The 17436-nt window shown below is 37.8% G+C and overlaps 1 protein-coding gene across 18 annotated transcripts in view; it reads left to right on the forward strand.

Moving 5' to 3' along the window:
- Positions 1–630: 630 nt before the first annotated feature.
- The window catches only part of GUCY1A1 (guanylate cyclase 1 soluble subunit alpha 1), a 70580-nt gene continuing 53774 nt past the window's right edge, over positions 631–17436 (forward strand). For 3 of the 18 annotated variants that reach the window (XM_055111965.2, XM_055111966.2, XM_055111968.2), the window contains exons 1-2: positions 642–1219; positions 1600–1673. The gene's annotated coding sequence lies outside the window, so the exon portion shown is untranslated. Of the gene's footprint in view, positions 1475–1599; positions 1674–1915; positions 2277–2343; positions 2843–17436 lie in introns of those variants that run through there. The other 15 variants (XM_003822568.5, XM_008976150.5, XM_008976147.5 and 12 more) reach the window with 12 other exon arrangements.

Genomic DNA, 17436 nt, shown 5'->3' on the forward strand with positions numbered 1-17436 from the left:
ACATAACCAATCCTTCAAGTCCTATCTCTAGTACTGTTCCTTTATGAACCCTGTCAGACAATATCTCATTTTCTTCTGAATGTTCATAGCATTTACTTAAAAATAGTATGACTTCCCTCTTCTTTTTACTAATGAATTACTGTGTATTTTTTAAGTTTCCTTCTACATCTGAAGTTCTAAATATTCTTAGTACAAATGTCCTACTGATCTAAGAGAGTATCATGGGTTAAATGTAGAGGAAGAGAAGTTTCTGAGATGGCAGGAAGGCAAAAGTTTCTGTGACTACCTGTGCTTATATTGCTGACTTTCTTAACTGTTCCTGACTTATTTAAATGTATTTTTTTTTCCTGATTCTGATTAATGTTCACTATGAGGCAAGCACAGTAGGCAAGACTGGGAGAAAGTTTGCAAATGTGATGAGCTTACAAATGGGACCAGATTAGATGGTGTACTTGGGGGAGATATGAAAGAGGAAGATAACCATGAATTGAATTGAATTGAAAATGGATCACATAAAGATCATGATTAATTGTTAATTCACAATGGAACAGCATGATGGGATTTTTTTAAGTCAGAAAGGTGACTAAAAGCATAATATCACAACACACACAACGGTAACAAATATAACTAAATGCACTGAACCAGGCAGAAGCCAGACCTTATTGAAAAGATGTAAAATCTCTGTAACCATAAAACTGCATCTGCAAATGAGTAGATTGGCTTCAAATCTGAAAACCAGGACAAGAGAGTCATCAGCGCAGATGTCAACTTCCCCAGCAGAAATGTTGGGAGTTCTTAACTGTGGAAAACTACAGTTTTTCCAGACCAGTGCATAGTGGAGAAGACATGTTTTTGTTTTTCTTTTTAAGTGGGCCAAATTTTCCTGGAGTCCCCTCCAATTTTTTTCTTTCGCTCTCTCTTTTTTTTTTTTTTTTTTGTCCCCTGCCCCTAGGTCTCTGTCTCCACACAGTGATTTCTGTTATGGCGATTGGGCGGCTGCAAAGACCAGGACTCAGTTCCCCTGCCCTAGTCTGAGCCTAGTGGGTGGGACTCAGCTCAGAGTCAGTTTTCCAGAAGCAGGTTTCAGTGCAGAGTTTTCCTACACTTTTCCTGCGCTAGAGCAGCGAGCAGCCTGGAACAGACCCAGGCGGAGGACACCTGTAGGGGAGGGAGCGCCTGGAGGAGCTTAGAGACCCCAGCCCTGCGTGATCTCACCATGGTGCGTTTTGGCTGCTACTTTCTTTTTCAGTCTTTCGGTGCAGAGAAGGGGAGGAGGCGGGCAGAGGTCTGAAAAAATCGAATGCCTTATGGAAAGGAACTGCAAGGGTTCCTTTGGGGTGATCAAAGAGGGAGACACAGACACAGAGAGACAAAGGCAAGGAGGACTGTCTGGGAGCCACGCGGGCGATACAGTTTCCGAGGCACGCCGCGTCCCGCCTAGCCTGTTGAACAGGTAGACATGAGCGACCCAAGCGTAAGTGCCGCTGCCGCGAGTGCCCAGGGTGCACTCGCGCGGGGACCGACAGGTGCCACTCCAGGGTCCCCTCTCCCGCTCACTGCCTGCCACCCCTGACGCCTGCTCTCTTTCTCCCTTCGCAGTGCGGATTTGCGAGGCGCGCCCTGGAGCTGCTAGAGATCCGGAAGCACAGCCCCGAGGTGTGCGAAGCCACCAAGTAAGTGGTCGCTGCATCCCCACGCGGGTCGGGGTTCTTCAGACAGGCGGTCCCTCTTCCGGGACCCCGGCTTGGGCTGGGTCTCCTTCCTCTCCTGAGAAACCTTCGGTACGCTCCCAGTTGCCCAGCCCTGGGAAGCCAGCGCCGGGTTCCCACGCTGGGGAGGAGCGAGAGGAAAGGAGAGGACGCCCGAGGGGCCGGCCCAGGGCCCGGGGGACCCGCGGCGCCCGAGGGAGGAGCACTGACGGGGGTGGGCGCCGAGCAGCGCCGCGCCGGCTGCTGAGCTCGCGGGGCCGGGCCGTGAGAACGCGCGGGGCGCGCCGGGGCCGCTGGTCTCCCACGGCCAGGGCGCCTGGGCCCCAGAGCCCATCAGCCGCGTGCAGCGCTGCGGCCTCCAGCGCGCCGGCAGGCAAGCGAGCGGGCGCAGCTGGGGGATGCCTGGACCCCGGAGGCAGCAGGGCTGGAGGCGGCGGCGGGCTTCAGGGCAACTTCACCCGGCCGGCTGCGGCGTGGGTAAGAGGCGCGTCCTCCTCCACAGCAAAAGCTGCGATCGCTGGGCTGCCCAGAGAAGGCAGCCGGCTAACTGCCCAGCGGCTCCACGAGGTGTGCGCGTGTGTGCGAGAGAGACAAATGATTTACTGCTTAGCAGTCCCATTTCTGTTTTCGTTAGGACTGCGGCTCTTGGAGAAAGCGTGAGCAGGGGGCCGCCGCGGTCTCCGCGCCTGTCTGCACCCTGTCGCCTGAGCTGCCTGACAGTGACAATGGTGTGAGGGGCTGCGTTGCAATGTGGTCATGTGATTTCAGGCTATGGATTTCGTGCGTCTTTCTCTGCTCACTGATTTTCACATGGTTATTCTTTCATTTTGCACTCGATAAACAGTTTACATCTTCTGAAGTAAGCCAGAAGATTGTATGGCTCACTTAACGATGACTGGTTGAAGGCATCTTGATTTGGAACCTATGGAAACAGTGCTGAGTTTTAAATAGGACAGATTTTTTTTCTTTCATTTGAACTTCATTTATAACATATCAATAGTGATGTTTTAGGATCAGTTCTCCTATGGTAATTTCACTAAATGCCTATTTAATGAATTGATTTGATTTCATACATCTCTACCACTTACTAGAACTGTCTTTGTACGAACGTCAAACTTTCCTGTTACATATGGGTAAGCGTAGAAGCACTTGATATAATTTTTTTTTATCTTGGTTCATAGTGTAGAAGTGGTCTGTTGCTTTTCCTAAAACTGCTATACATATTTTTTCTTTAAGAGTGATCATTTCAGGTACCCTATTATGTACAGTGGTAAAAAGTCAACTCGTTATGATAGCAACGACGATGTAACCAAAATAAGCAACACTTAATTGGTCTGAAAGTTATACATATAAGCTTTATTATTCCTTCAGTGGAAGTTGTCTATGCATTCTGTGCTTTGTTCAGCCATTAAACAACTGGGTCCGTGATCTTCTTCAAGGGGCCGTGAAGTCCCTAAAATTGTATTTAAACATTAGAGTGGCTGCATTTTAAGGGAGATAGTACATAGTCAAATATCCAAAATGGACCTGTGTCCTAATAGAAAATTAAGAACCATGGGGTAAAAACACGTAAGCCACACTTTTTCTTATCAAAACAACAGGCTGTCTACATACAGCCTGCAGACATAGGCTAGAAGGAAAATTCTAGAACAATTAAATGGTGTTACAGTAGTTACATATTTCACATAAAATAGACCAGATGTATGTATTTTAATGTATTAGGAAACAGGTCTGTGAATGTATTTAGTAGAAATTTGTAATTAACAGATGGGTACCTTATATTTATATTTATAAGATATATTTATGCTTTATATTGTAAGATCTCTTTCTATTATACGACAGAAAATAAAAATTATATTTTTGTCTTTGAAATCCAATCAAAATATAAAGTACTTATGCTTGGTATAGTGTCTCATAGTGTATGAAATATAAATAGCCCCTTAAAGGTCTTGCTTCTAGATATTCAGGTATTAAATAACATGATTAAAATAGTTTTCTGTCATTCGGAGAATGAGGAAGGAAATATAAAATTATTTTATTTATTTATGGCAATACCAAAAACAAAAGTGTGAAAAACTTCACAATGCTTAGTACTTATAACTCTTATAATTATGTCTTATTAAGGGATCTTTCTTAAGACATTTTGAAAAGCTATTTTAATATTTCACTACGAACAAGTGATAATATTAAAATTAAAGTATATCTATTACAAATACATCAGTAAGATATTTTGTGACCGAATTTTAAGAATTTTGTTATATTTTTCAAATGAAATTGAAAAAAATTAAATGTTTATCTAACATCACTTTTATTGACACATTGATATTGCATAACTTTGAATTTTTTCAGAAACTATACAAGGGAAATTAAATCCTGCATTTACATTTGCTAGCAACTAATGAGTGTGGACTGAGGATAATATTTCTTGCTTTACAGTTTAGTTTAAAATAACACGACCTGTACCCCCATAATTTCTAATTAACCTTTTTTCAGAACTAAATAAACATCAAATTAGCCATCAGAATGAATCTCTACAAGTAAGGGGAAATGGAAAGGTAAAGCAACATTTCAGTAATACAAGCCAAAAAGTATGTGCATTAATGGGAAAAATTTTTGGAGGAAGCTGTTACTGAGAATGACTTTTTCTGTCAGATTCACTAAGAGGTTGCTTGGCTTTTATTTGTGAGAATATTCCATTTTGAAGGCACTATTTTTACACTGGTTAATTAAAAATATTTACCCAAGCCACTTTTCTTAAACATTTCTATTTATTACTTTTCTGCACATTTGTAAAAACAAATTTTTTCCCCAAAGTATTAATAATTAAAAATATGTTTGTCTCTTGACCATCTACATTCATTCTGCAGTAGTTTGTTTTGGGTGTCTACATCTTGACTTGATATAAGAAGAGCTTTTGTCAATGTTTAGTTACTAGTTGATTTACTTTGGGTGAAGTAATTTCCTGGCTATCCTGGATCATATCTGCTTCTTTTATTTTCTTTCAGAACATTTTGAAATGTCTTACCTATTATATATGTAATTTTTCTTCTTCCCTGGGTTCATGCCAATAGGCTTCATCTTCCTATAGCCTCGAAGGCTTACAGAGGATGAACAGAGTTATTTTGGAGGGGTGAAGGAAGAGCTGTAGAGTGGGCTTCCCTCTCAGCCCACAGTAGGAGAGAATGGCTACATCTTAAAACTTGAGGGACTCTGGAGCAGGCTCTTCCTTGCCACAAGAATGTGCCTCACAGCCTGTAGTTTCTAACTTCTGGTATGCTTTCTGGCCATTAAACAATATTTCATTAAAACAAATCCTCCATTTTAAAAATTGAGGCCAAGTCAAATTAATTAACTCACATACCAAGTCATCTATCTCACCATACTAAGAATTAGCAGGAAGTCGACACAAGACAATGGCTTTGAGAGTGAACACCTTCTTAGGGGGAAAGCAAATGGGGCAGACCCATTTCTTAATCCTGACCTTTTTTTCTAGGTCCAGCCTATCTATTTATCCCCTTTTGCTATGTCACATGACATTGAAAGTACCTGTTTAAATGTCTGCATCTCCCATTAAACTCAAATCTCCTTCACGGTATCCAATGTTGGATCCATAGTGCTTGGTGCATAGTGGGTGTCTAAAGAGCTTAACATTGCTGTCATTGTTATTCTTGAATTAAGGCTTGTTTATGCTTTGATGCTACCACATGGAGCTATGGTCTTGGTGACAGAGACCCTTGTGTGCTCTTCCGTCATATAGTTTGTGGCCTCTTCAGAATTGCTTGTAAACTGTTATTTATTTCACCAACAATTTTAACTCTGCTCCAACCCTTAAATCTCTTGCCACTAGACCTACCAGAACCTGCCTTCCCAATGTCAGCTTCACTTTTAATGTTTGCTTTACCTTCCTTGCTGTTGATTTAGCTGGACAAAGAGAGACATAACTGTATCTTGTAGCCAACTACCAATTGCTTCACTCCAATGTCAGCTTGGAGGATACTTAACAGTGCTGTGCAGCTATTTTATTCTTTTTTAGTTAATGTCATATCAAATTCTCCATGGTACATATTCTGGATTTTTCCAGGTTTTCTAGTCTGCCCAGATTATCTCCAGACTCTTCATTCTTAGCAGAGGACCATACTTTTTAATTCACAGAGGATGTTAAGGTCAGTTTGGGCAAATTATTTGTCAACACTCATCTTGAATACAGTAAGCATTTCTTTGACCAGCTGTGAGCATAAGAACTCTTTTCTTATATTCAACTATCGAATTTGTCTCTATAATATTTATATCTTTAATTTTTACCTCTTAGAGTATTTATAGAAAATGCTTTTACATCTAACAACTCTTAATAGTGTCTAAGATAATATTCAGTTTCTTCAACCCATGCTTATTTACCATGGGTTGAGAGTCTCATTGTTACCAGGGCTTTTCTCTTTTGGATGCACTTCTGTTTTTATTAAAGTGTGATCCCCAGAGTTTAACATAGAGGACTGTCCTCTGATATATTTATCTTCTCCGGATATCATGTAGTAAATCAATCTGAAATCTATTCTACTCTTCCCCCCTCCCTTTTTTTTGCACTCATACAACACTGTTTAATTATGTATCCTTTTTGCACATTCTTCTGCAAATACACTTATTTTTCCCATCGAATTTTATGTTTGGCCACTTGATTTGGGACTTTTACAAATACTTACTGCAATTAAATTTAATCATTACCTTCAGTTAGCCTGTTGTTCCAGAAAGTCAAGGTCATCTTGGATTCTGAGTCCTTGATACAGATTAGCCATTTTCACCAATTTAGAGGAATTAACAGATTTGATCAGGATATAATTAACATCTTCATCCAAGTAACTATCTACAATGCTGAACTGGAACTACCTTTGGCATATTCCTAGACACTGTCCTTTACGTTAGACTCCTGCTTTACATTAGTCCATAAATTATTCCTCTTTATAAGGCTGTTCAACCAGTTATATAGTCAAATAACTCTCTTTGAAGTTGACATTCCTTTGTGTGACTTAAGAGAGTATACTGAGACAGACTTGGTCAAATTCCTCCCTGAAATGAGTCTCCACTTTCTGCAGAATAGATGTCAAGTAACTGCTATTAAAAACAAAAGGAGATAACTAGGTTAGTTGATAAGGATAGGTTCCTGTGACCTCTCCTTAGCTTGTAGATAACAGCACTTCACATTTTGAATGCTTGCATGCCATGTTTTTAATCATCTCTTTGGAATAGTACCTGCGATTAATGTCCAGCTCTCTAAATTATAGCTGATGGAATCCACCTTCCCAATTTTGAAAATTGAGGCAATGGTTGGACTCTGTCAACAGTTCTCTTCATCACAATATTTTTAAAGATGACTTTAACAATTCCTTTATTTTATCCACACATGCTTTCAATATCTCGTAGTGTAATTTCTCCAAATTAATGGATTTAAACTCATTTAGAATATTTGCTGTCATTCTACATGCTGGACCTTAAATTTGTTATTTTTAGTTTTGTCCTACTTTTATAAGTATGGATATTATTTTCTTAAGGAATGGATATGAAACAAAACAAGAGCAGAGTAGTTCTGCCTGTTTGTTCATGTACTGTGATTTGAATATCTTTATCCAGTGCGCTCTTCCTATATCTAATAAAAATGCCATTATCACCACTTTATCTGGCAATCATAGCAAGAATTAAAAGGACATTTTTTCTTTTTTTTTATAAGCTTCAACTTATTTTATGTCTTATATTTTATAACACTCTTCTTAGAGACTCAGCCACTATTTTGTACTTCTCTCAATAAAGTTTATTATGGATTATGCTTGTCACTGAGGAAGATACAAAGCAAAGTTTATGACACACACTCCTTGACTTGAAGGAATTTAAAGTCTGCATGAACAAAACCAAGAAATAGTCTCAGAATTATACATGTCAGCACTTAACAATGAGCATAATATTTGTAGAATAGTTTTAATAAGTTTTAAAGAAGTTAGGAGAAGGAAGAGAGTTCAGTATGATGGAAATATTGAGTAAGGCTTTCTGGAGGAAATCTAAGACTTAGCTGAGGTTTTAAAACAAGATCAGGATGTTGGACATCATAGGACCTGTAGGATTTAAATGTGGCAAACAGTAGGAAGAGTATTCTAGACAGAGGAAAGGAAAGGATTCACTGCAGGGATCAGATGTGTGTGTGGGTGTGCGTGTGTGTGTTTGATGTGTGTGTACCCTGTGTATGGCGGAACGGGTAATGCTGAGCCTTCCCAGGCCATAGCTTTGAAGTATTTATTTGTGGAGAACACCACTTTTCCATTTCTAGCTTTTCGTTTCCCCTTGTTCAATCTTTGTGGGGCCCACACCTACACATCTTGTAGATCTCAAACTAAGCTCTGCTTCTTAAAACCTTTCCCTGAACTTCCAAGCCTAAATTGCATGCCTTATTATGTTTTCCTGTAACACACTGTGCTTCCTCTGTAGAATTATTATGATATGAATAATTACTTGCTGAATTTTTACTATTATACTGATACTTGTGGAGAGAGGTACCATTTCTGTTTAGTTCCCCATTTTATACACAGTCATCTAATACAAGTGCTCAATGGCTCATAAGCACTCAGTGAAAACGTGTGCTATGGCCGGGCGTGGTGGCTCACGCCTGTAATCCCAGTACTTTGGGAGGCCGAGGCGGGTGGATCACAAGGTCAGGAGTTCAAGACCAGCCTGGCCAAGACAGTGAAACTCCGTCTCTACTAAAAATACAAAAAATTAGCCGGGCATGGTGGTGGGTGCCTGTAATCCCAGCTATTCGGGAGGCTGACGCAGAGAATTGCTTGAACCCAGGAGGTGGAGTTTGCAGTGAGCCAAGATTGTGCCACTGCACTCCAGCCTGGGCGACAGAGCGAGACTCCATCTAAAAAAAAAAAAAAAAGAAAGAAAGAAACAAAGAAAACATGTGCTATGATGAGCCTACTTGAAACAGTGAAGTTATGTGGAGAATACTTGTAAAAAAAAAAATGTTTAAAATAAAGAAGGGTTAGATTACAAGTCCAGGATCTTCGTTCTTTGTATGCTTATTCTAACAGATTTTTTCTATTTTTAAAATTTATTTCTTTTTACATCTTAAGCTTTTTTATTAAAAATAAAGACAAAAACACACACCTTAGCATGGACCTACACAAGGTCAGGATCTTCAGTTTCACTGTCTTCCACTGCCACATTTCTCACTGGAAGATCTTCAGGGACAATAACAAGCATGGAACAGTCCTCGCCTATGATTACAATGCCTTCTTCTGGAATACCTTCTGATGAAACTGCCTGAGGCTGTTTTACGGTTAACTTATTTTTATAAGTAAAACTAGTACCCTCTAAAATAACAATAAAAGGCATAATATAGTAAATACATAAACCAATAAAATAGTACTTTATTATCACTATCGAGTTTTATATACCGTAGGTAATTGTATGTACTATGCTTTTTATATGACTGGCAGCACAGTAGGTTTGCCTGCACGAACATCTCCACAAGCATTTCAGTTATGCATTGTGCTATGACATTACAATGGCTATCAGTCACTAAGGAATGGGAATTTTTCAGCCCCATTATAAACATATGGGAACATGATTGTGTATGTGGTCCATAGCTGACAGAAACATTGTTATTTGGCACGTGACAGTATATGCACTGGAATTTTTAGCTGCTTATTTTTCTCCATTTGCAACATCACTTTGCAGCTTCAAATATGCTCATTATAAGCAGTTAATGATATGTGGTTTTTATTACATTATTAAGTTAATAAAATAAGTGACAAGGAGTTTCAGTATTCCATAGTATAACATAAACTTTTAAATTGTGTATTTGTGAGCATAAAGTTATATCAAGATCTTTAGCACTGTATATGAAGTATTTAGAGAGTTACAAATGTAGCATTGAAGGAAATTTGGGTAAATGCAATAAAATTGTCAGTACATGAGTTGTAAAGCAAGATATCCATATATTAGATTAGCACTATACATTTGTAAATATGATTAGCAAAAGGCAGGCTTCCCAGCGAAAACAAACGTCTTTGGGTAAAATTCTATTTCTTTTAATGTTTTAAAATATTTGTAGTCACTAATTGTAAGTCATATTCCTCTTTGTCCAGCTCTATCCCAAATAACAATTTAATACACCGCAGCATCTATTTCTGCTTCTTTTCTGTGTCACTGGCTCAGAATAATTCATAAGCCCTTGTTGTTTCATCTTATGCTAACAAAAATCCAGCAGTGGTATGTAGGAGAGCTGTGATATGCCCTGATAAGAGTTTATACTTTGGAGAACAAATTATCCTAATTAAAGTCACTGCTTTTCTTCTCTTCTCTCTCTCCTCCTCTTTGAAGCTGTGAGAATTTATCTTAACCTAGACTGGTTACCACCTATGGCTTTATGGCTTGCCTGCTGGCTTGGCTGAGAGCAAGAAAGTTGTATATGAGGGATATCACAAGGCCACCTTCCACAAAAATTGCTCTCCCACTTGGTCCTGTCCTAAGGCCTAAATCTCCTTTGGGTTGATGCAATCTTTTGGAGTGTCTCCTGGAGTCAAAAAGATGCCTGTTTTACCGTGAAGAGCAGCACAATGAAGAGGTTGCCCAATAGCAGTGGTTACTTTTATTATGTTGTCTTTCTGCCTTCAATCAAGAGCATGACACTTGGACATAGCTTTTTAAAGTAAAGAGAAAAAGGAAACTGAAAGGCTCAGTATGTGGGACATAGATAAGAAAATGAGACCTAAATAGGGTGTATTGGGCAACAATACAGGGCTTAAATAGAAAGAGGAAGACCAAAAGAAAGCAAAGAATGTCCTAAGAAGAGCTGGGGTTTTTTTTAAACGATTTTGTTGCCTATTAGTTTTCTTCATTCCTGGGGATGGTTGGGACATTTTTCCACATCGGCATGTTATGGTCTTGATTATCTACCTAAATCAAACCAGAGGAAAATCATTTTAGTTTATTTTTATCTTAACATTGGATCTGTTTCAGCGCGTCCTGGAAATTAGTAGTTGCATGTTGTCACCGTCTATTTTGTACACAGTGAAAAGGTATTTGGCTGTGTTTCTATTTACATTCACTGTCCTTGATAAATACTAATTGGCCAGTGATTGTAAGTCTCAAGAATTTTTGCTGCAGAGCATGTGTTAAAACTCATTTTAAGTGGTGTAGGAGTCATGCAGTGTTTATCACTTAAGTGGGTAATCTGACAGCTGTATTTTACTGCCTGACTGCAGCTTTATTCTTGATCATTCTCTTCCTTGAGTAGTGTGTTATGGTCATGTTGTCTTAGCTGCAATTAATTCCCAACCTTTTTTTGTTTTCCAGTCTTTGTCTTTTGCATTTATTTTTCTGCTCCTGCAATGCCTTACTTTGTTGTCTCTGCCTTGCTATTTCCTATTTATTCTACAAAGCTCACCTTAAGTATCACGTTTTCAGGGACATGTTTACCAATGTACTGTACAGGGGCACATGCAGATTCTTCATGTCCCCATCACAACCTGTCATGACATCACACTGAACTGAGTTTGTGTGGTCTGAGTCTGTCCGCCCCAACCTTTACTCAAAACGTTCCTTAAGGAACTAGGATTGGATTGTTTTTATTTCTTTGTTTTTGTTTTTAATCCCTGAAATCTCATCCTTTAGAATGTAGTAACAGGTACCTAATAAATATTTTTGGCATATGTGAATGAATGAATGAATGAGTGAATAAATAATCAGATTAGTTGATGAAAGATTCTAAGGAAAGATTAGGTAATGTGATTATAAGAGAAAGATCCTGAAGAATGCTTGGGAATGGATCCTTTACTCATACATGATTTTGTTCATCAGCTTATATGTAGGATCACAGTCATTTGGAAAATATTGGTCCATTGAAATTTACACATTTTCCAAATGGTGACACACTTCATTATACAGTGTCAAAAGTTAGCCTTCATGACTATCACCACTGATCTCATCAGGAAGTTTTAAGTATTGGATAGCTATAAGCTCACAATGGCAGTCCTAGATAGTGCAGCCGTGGATTGAAAAAGTGTTCTAGTTTCCTCTTTTTAAGCCAAGAATCCATCCTTAAATATAAGAAGAAAATCAGGCCGGGCACCGTGGCTCACACTTGTAATCCCAGCACTTTGGGAGGCCAAGGTGGGCAGATCACCTGAGGTCAGGAGTTCGAGACCAGCCTGGTCAAACATGGTGAAACCCCATCTCTATGAAAAATACAAAAATTAGCCGGGCATGGTGGTGGGTGCCTGTAATCCCAGCTACTTTGGAAACTGAGGCAGGAGAACTGTTTGAACCTGGGAGGCAGAGGTTGCAGTGAGCCAAGTTCGTGCCACTGTACTCCAGCCTGACTGACAGAGCGAGATTCCATTTCAAAAAATATATATATATATATATGAAAAAATCAATAGACTTGGTCTTAAATTAAAATAAATATTAAAATCTAAAATAATAAGTTTATATAAAAAATTAGCAAAGTGGAATTACTTCTTGTGTTTACATTTAAGACCAAGAAAAACTTCAAGATTTCAAAATAATAAATTATTAGACAATAATGAAATTACAAACATTATAACAAGTATACTGATAGTTAGGAAAAATAATAGAGTTCTGAGAACAAACTGCGTTAATCTCCAAAAATGTACATTTATACTTTAAACCTACTAATTTAGAAAATTCTACACAAATATAAATTCCATTAGAATGATTACATCATCACATGTCATGTAGTCTCTGGAGAACTCTGCTGCAATCTGTGAGAGAATGAGAATGAAAAAGGTGCATAATATTAGAATATTGTTATGAAAATAGTTCTGACCTTGCAGATCCTCTGAAAAGGTCTCAGGACATCCCCAAGAGTTTGCAAACCACATTTCGAGAAATGCTGCTTTAACTCAAATGTGTCTTGAACAAGGTAAACATAAAGGTTTTTACAATAATTTTATATCAAGTCCAGTTTATAATAGTGAACATTTCTTAGGTACATATTACATTCCAAGCATTAATACAACTGCATTACTTTAATCAAATCCCTTGAGGAATGTTCTATTCTCATCACTGTTCTACAGATGAAAAAATGGATGATGCACAGAGTAGATAAGTCACTTGCCTAATGTCATACATTTAATTAATAATGGAACCGGTATTTGTAGCCAGGCAGGGTTCACAGTTTTACTTACTATGGTAATTACTATGGTAAGCTTTCTGCCCACATTGCAAGTTTTCCTGATGATTTGTGAATTACCCAAGTTTTGCTTATAAGCAATAGCATTTGTTGAATGTCTAGCATTTTAAGAAACTGCCAAACTGTTTTCCACTCCCACCAGTAGTCTGTGAGATTTCCAGTTATTCCACATTGCCAATAACTCTTGACATTGCCGAACTCTAGAATTTTAGCCATTCTAATGGGTTTTTCTTTAATAGCTAATAATATTGAGCATATGAAGAAATGTTTATGACTGTTTATATACCTTCTTTAATGAATTGTCTATTCAGATGTTTTGCCCATTTTAAAATGGAATTGTTTATTTTCTTACTGAGTTGGAAAACTGTATATTCTAAATTAAACTCCCTTGCTGTTGTGTGTTACATATATTTTCTTCTATGTGACTTGTGTTTTTGCTTATGTAATAATGTCTTTCAAAGAGCCAGAGTATTTTTTTTATTTTGATGAAGTCCACTTTATCATGCTCTTTTTAAATATTTCATGTTTTTTTTTCAAATTTAAGCATCTTTGCTTCAAACCTGGTCATAAAGAATTTCTTTTATGTTTTCCTCTGTAAGTTTTATAGTTGTAACTTTTGTACTTAGGTTTACGATTTGTCGTAGTCTGTTTATTTTGCTATAAAAGAATACCTGATGTTGGATAATTTATTTACAAAAGAGGTTTATTTGGCTCAATGTTCTGCAGGCTGTGCAGGAAGCATGGCACCAGCATTTGCTTCTAGTGAGAGCATGAGGCTGCTTCCACTCATAGCAGAAGGTGAAGGGGAGCCAGCGTGTGCAGAGATTACTGAGAGAGAGAGGAAGCAAGGGAGAGAGAGAGGAGATGCCAGGCTTTTGTGTAACAGCCAGCTCTTGAAGGAACTAGTAGAGCAAGAACTCACTGGCTATCATGAGAACGGTGCCAAGTCATTCATGAGGGATCTGCCCAATGACTCAAACATCTCCCATTTCACTCCACATTCAACACTGAAGATTAGATTTCAACATAAGGTTTGGAAGGTTCGAATATCCAAACCATGGCATGGTCCATTAAGATTTAATTTTTGTATATGGTATGATGTGTGGATAAAAGTTTATTTCTATTTCTATATGGATTTCCAGTTGTTCCAATGGCATTTTTATTAAAAAACAAACAAACATATTTTCTTTCCTGATTTTATTGCCTTGACACCTTTGTTGTAAACACAATTGTGGATCTCTATCTCATTGATCTCTGTGTCACTCCTTTCAAACTGATACCTCACTTTCTTGATTACTTTAACTTTTTAAGTTTTGAAGAAGGTATATAAGTCCTTCAGTGCTATTTTTTCTTCTTTAATATTAATTTGGCTATCCTGTCATCAATGAAATCTTAGCCTCATTTTGTCAATTTTTACTAAAATGATGGCTGGGATGTTGATTGGAATTGCATTGAATCTATAAACCAGTTTAGAGAAAATTTGTACCTTAACAATATTATACATGGTATATATCTCTCCATATATTTAGACCTTCCTTAATTTATCTCGTGAATGTTCTTAGTTTTCAGTGTAAAAGTCTTGTAAGCCTTTGGTTAGATTTATTGCTAAGTATTTTGTATTTATTAACAGTATCATAAATGAGCTTTTAAAATAATTATTTTCCAGTATTTGTGGCTAGTACAGAAGTTATAATGGAATTTTGTATATCAGTCTTGTACCCTGAAACATTGCTTAATTTACTTCTTAGTTCTAGTTATTTTGTATATCTATTGGGAATTCCTACATGAACAATTTTAAGTATATATATGTGTGTGTGTGTGCACGTGCATGTGTATGATCCTTGAACAACACAGGGGTTGGGGGCACTGACACTCCTGCACAGTCAACAATCCACATAAAAGTTTTGACTCCTCAAAAACTTAACTACTAATAGCTTACTGGTGACTGGAAGCTTTACCGATAACATAAACAGTTGATTGACATGTATTATATACTGTATTCTTAAAATAAAGTAAGCTAGAGAAAAGAAAATGTTACAAAGAAAATCATAAAGGAAGAGAAAATATATTTACCATTTATTAAGTGCAAGTGGGTCATTATAAAAAATCTTCACCCTCGTTGTCTTCATTTTGAGCAGGAGGAGGAAGAAGAAGATAAGGGGTTGGTTTTGCTACATCTGGCATGGCAGAGGCAGAAGAAAATCTGCATATGAGTGGACCCATGGAGTTTGAATCTGTGTTGTTCAAGGGTCGATTGGATACAAACACACACACACACACGTGCACACACACACACGTGCACATAAACCTGCAACCTTTTGGCCTTTTGTTTAACTGATTGCAATGGCTAGGACCTAACTTCTGTACAATATTGATTAGAAGTGGTGAGAGCAGGCATCTTTGCTTGGTCCTGAATAATAGTGGAAAAGTGTTCAGTCTTTCATCATCAAGTATGACTCAATAATTATAGTTTTCATAGATGCTTTCTGATGGGTTAAAAAAATTATGATTGCATAGCTTGTCTCACTTGTCCTCATTATTAGGGTTGGAGTGGGAGTCTCTTGTGACTTTCTGCAATTTAACCAGAAGTCAAAGACCCTGTACTTTGAGCTAATTTTTGTGCTCTGTATAGTAAGTATTTCTATTTACAGAAAGCTACAAATATAGGTAACAAAAGAAAAGGATTTCATATCCTCACAATCCTTCTTTCAAACTTGCTGTTTCCCAATCCACGGATCTTAATGTAATCTGTACTCATTTACAGTGTAGTGCTTTATCACTATAACTCCTTATTTTCTTCCACTTTCAGTCTACTATTCTTATTCAAAATTTTGCCTTAGAAGCCATAAACATCTTTCTAATTTAAAAATCAAATGATATTTTCTCAGTCCTCCTTACCCTCTTCAGACTTGTGACATAAACTTATTTTCGAACACATGTCCTCTTTCATATTCATTCTCATTATACTTTTCTAATTGCTGCTTCTCTGTCATAGTCATAATACTTTCTCCAGTCCTTAAACATGAGGATTCCCTGGAGTTCTAAATTTGGTTATCTTCTCTCTATATATGTAGCTTCTTGATCTTAAACAGTTTTAGTTAAACTCCTGACTATAATGGTTTCTGCTATGGGGAGGAGCACAAATTCATCTCTAATCTGTTACACATTTCTGAAGTAAATACTCCGATTTTCAAAAGCACCTCCACCCTAGATTCCCTGCTAACAGTTCAAGATCCATGTATCTAAAACAAATTCAACATCCTTTCTCTCAGGCCTACTGCTCTGCTTCTGTTACCTGTTTCCATGAACGGCACTATATCTTTCTACACAAAACTTCAGAGTCATTCTATTCCTCCGATCTAGTGAGTTGCCACATCATGCCAACTTTAATTTTATAATATCTCTAGTAGCCATCTTTTCCTGCCTCTTTCCCACAATTTCCTTCATTTCTTGCTTTCACTTACACTGTTCTTTCTCTGTGGCGTGCCCCTTGCCAAAATCTTAATTTTCAGAACTTAGTCATTTAAAAAAATAAGCTCAAATTCTGTACATTTCAAGAAGGCTTCCCTGATGATTCTTTTGCCACCACCGCCTAAATCTGATATTTCTTATAAACAGTTTTAACTCTCTGTCTTTACTTATTCTCGCTTTTTATTGTAGCCATTAGCTATTTAATAACATTTCTTATATATATATAAGAAAATTCGACTGGGCACGGTGGCTCATGCCTGTAATTCCAGCACTTTGGGAGGCTGAGCGGGGCAGATCATGAGGTTAGGAGTTCGAGCCTGACCAACATGGTGAAACCCTGTCTCTACTAAAAATACAAAAACATTAGCTGGGCGTGGTGGTGTGTGCCTGTAATCCCAACTACACAGGAGGCTGAGGCTGGAGAATCGCTTGAAACCGGGAGGTGGAGGTTGCAGTGAGCCGAGATCACGCCACTGCACTCCAGCCTGGGCAATAGAGTGAGACTCCATCTCAAAAGAAAAAAAAAGAAAAGAAAATTCAGTGTGTGTGTGTGTATATATATACCCACCTCATATCAGGCTTTGAAGAAAATTAAAGAAAGGAGTATTTTTGTCCTTTTTTGAAACAGTAAATTTTGATTGAATTATAAATGGATCTACTGACAACTCATTTTAAAATTTATTTCCAATAAGCAAGACATTTTAGAAACTCTGATTTAGCTTTCTTTTATTTGTGTTTTATGTTTTTTCTGGTTCATGTTTTGCCCCCTATATTGATTATAGCTAATAGCCTAATATTAATATATTTTATTGAGATTAGTTAATATTAATTGAGTGGCCAAATGATGGTTGACTCTGTGCTGAGTGTTTCTGATAAGGCAGTCAAGTATAGAAACATGGATGGTTTTTCATTTAGTTGATTTCACAGCAAAGTGCAAAAGGAGGATAGGAAATTACATGAGCATTGCTGATTTCTTTATCAAGCACAGACCTTGGAAATGCATAAACTCTATGTATAGTGAGATTTCACTTTTTCTGAAAAAAGTTGAAAAACAAC

The sequence above is a fragment of the Pan paniscus genome, chromosome 3, assembly GCF_029289425.2.
Source record: "Pan paniscus chromosome 3, NHGRI_mPanPan1-v2.0_pri, whole genome shotgun sequence".
NCBI classification, from domain to species: domain Eukaryota; kingdom Metazoa; phylum Chordata; class Mammalia; order Primates; family Hominidae; genus Pan; species Pan paniscus.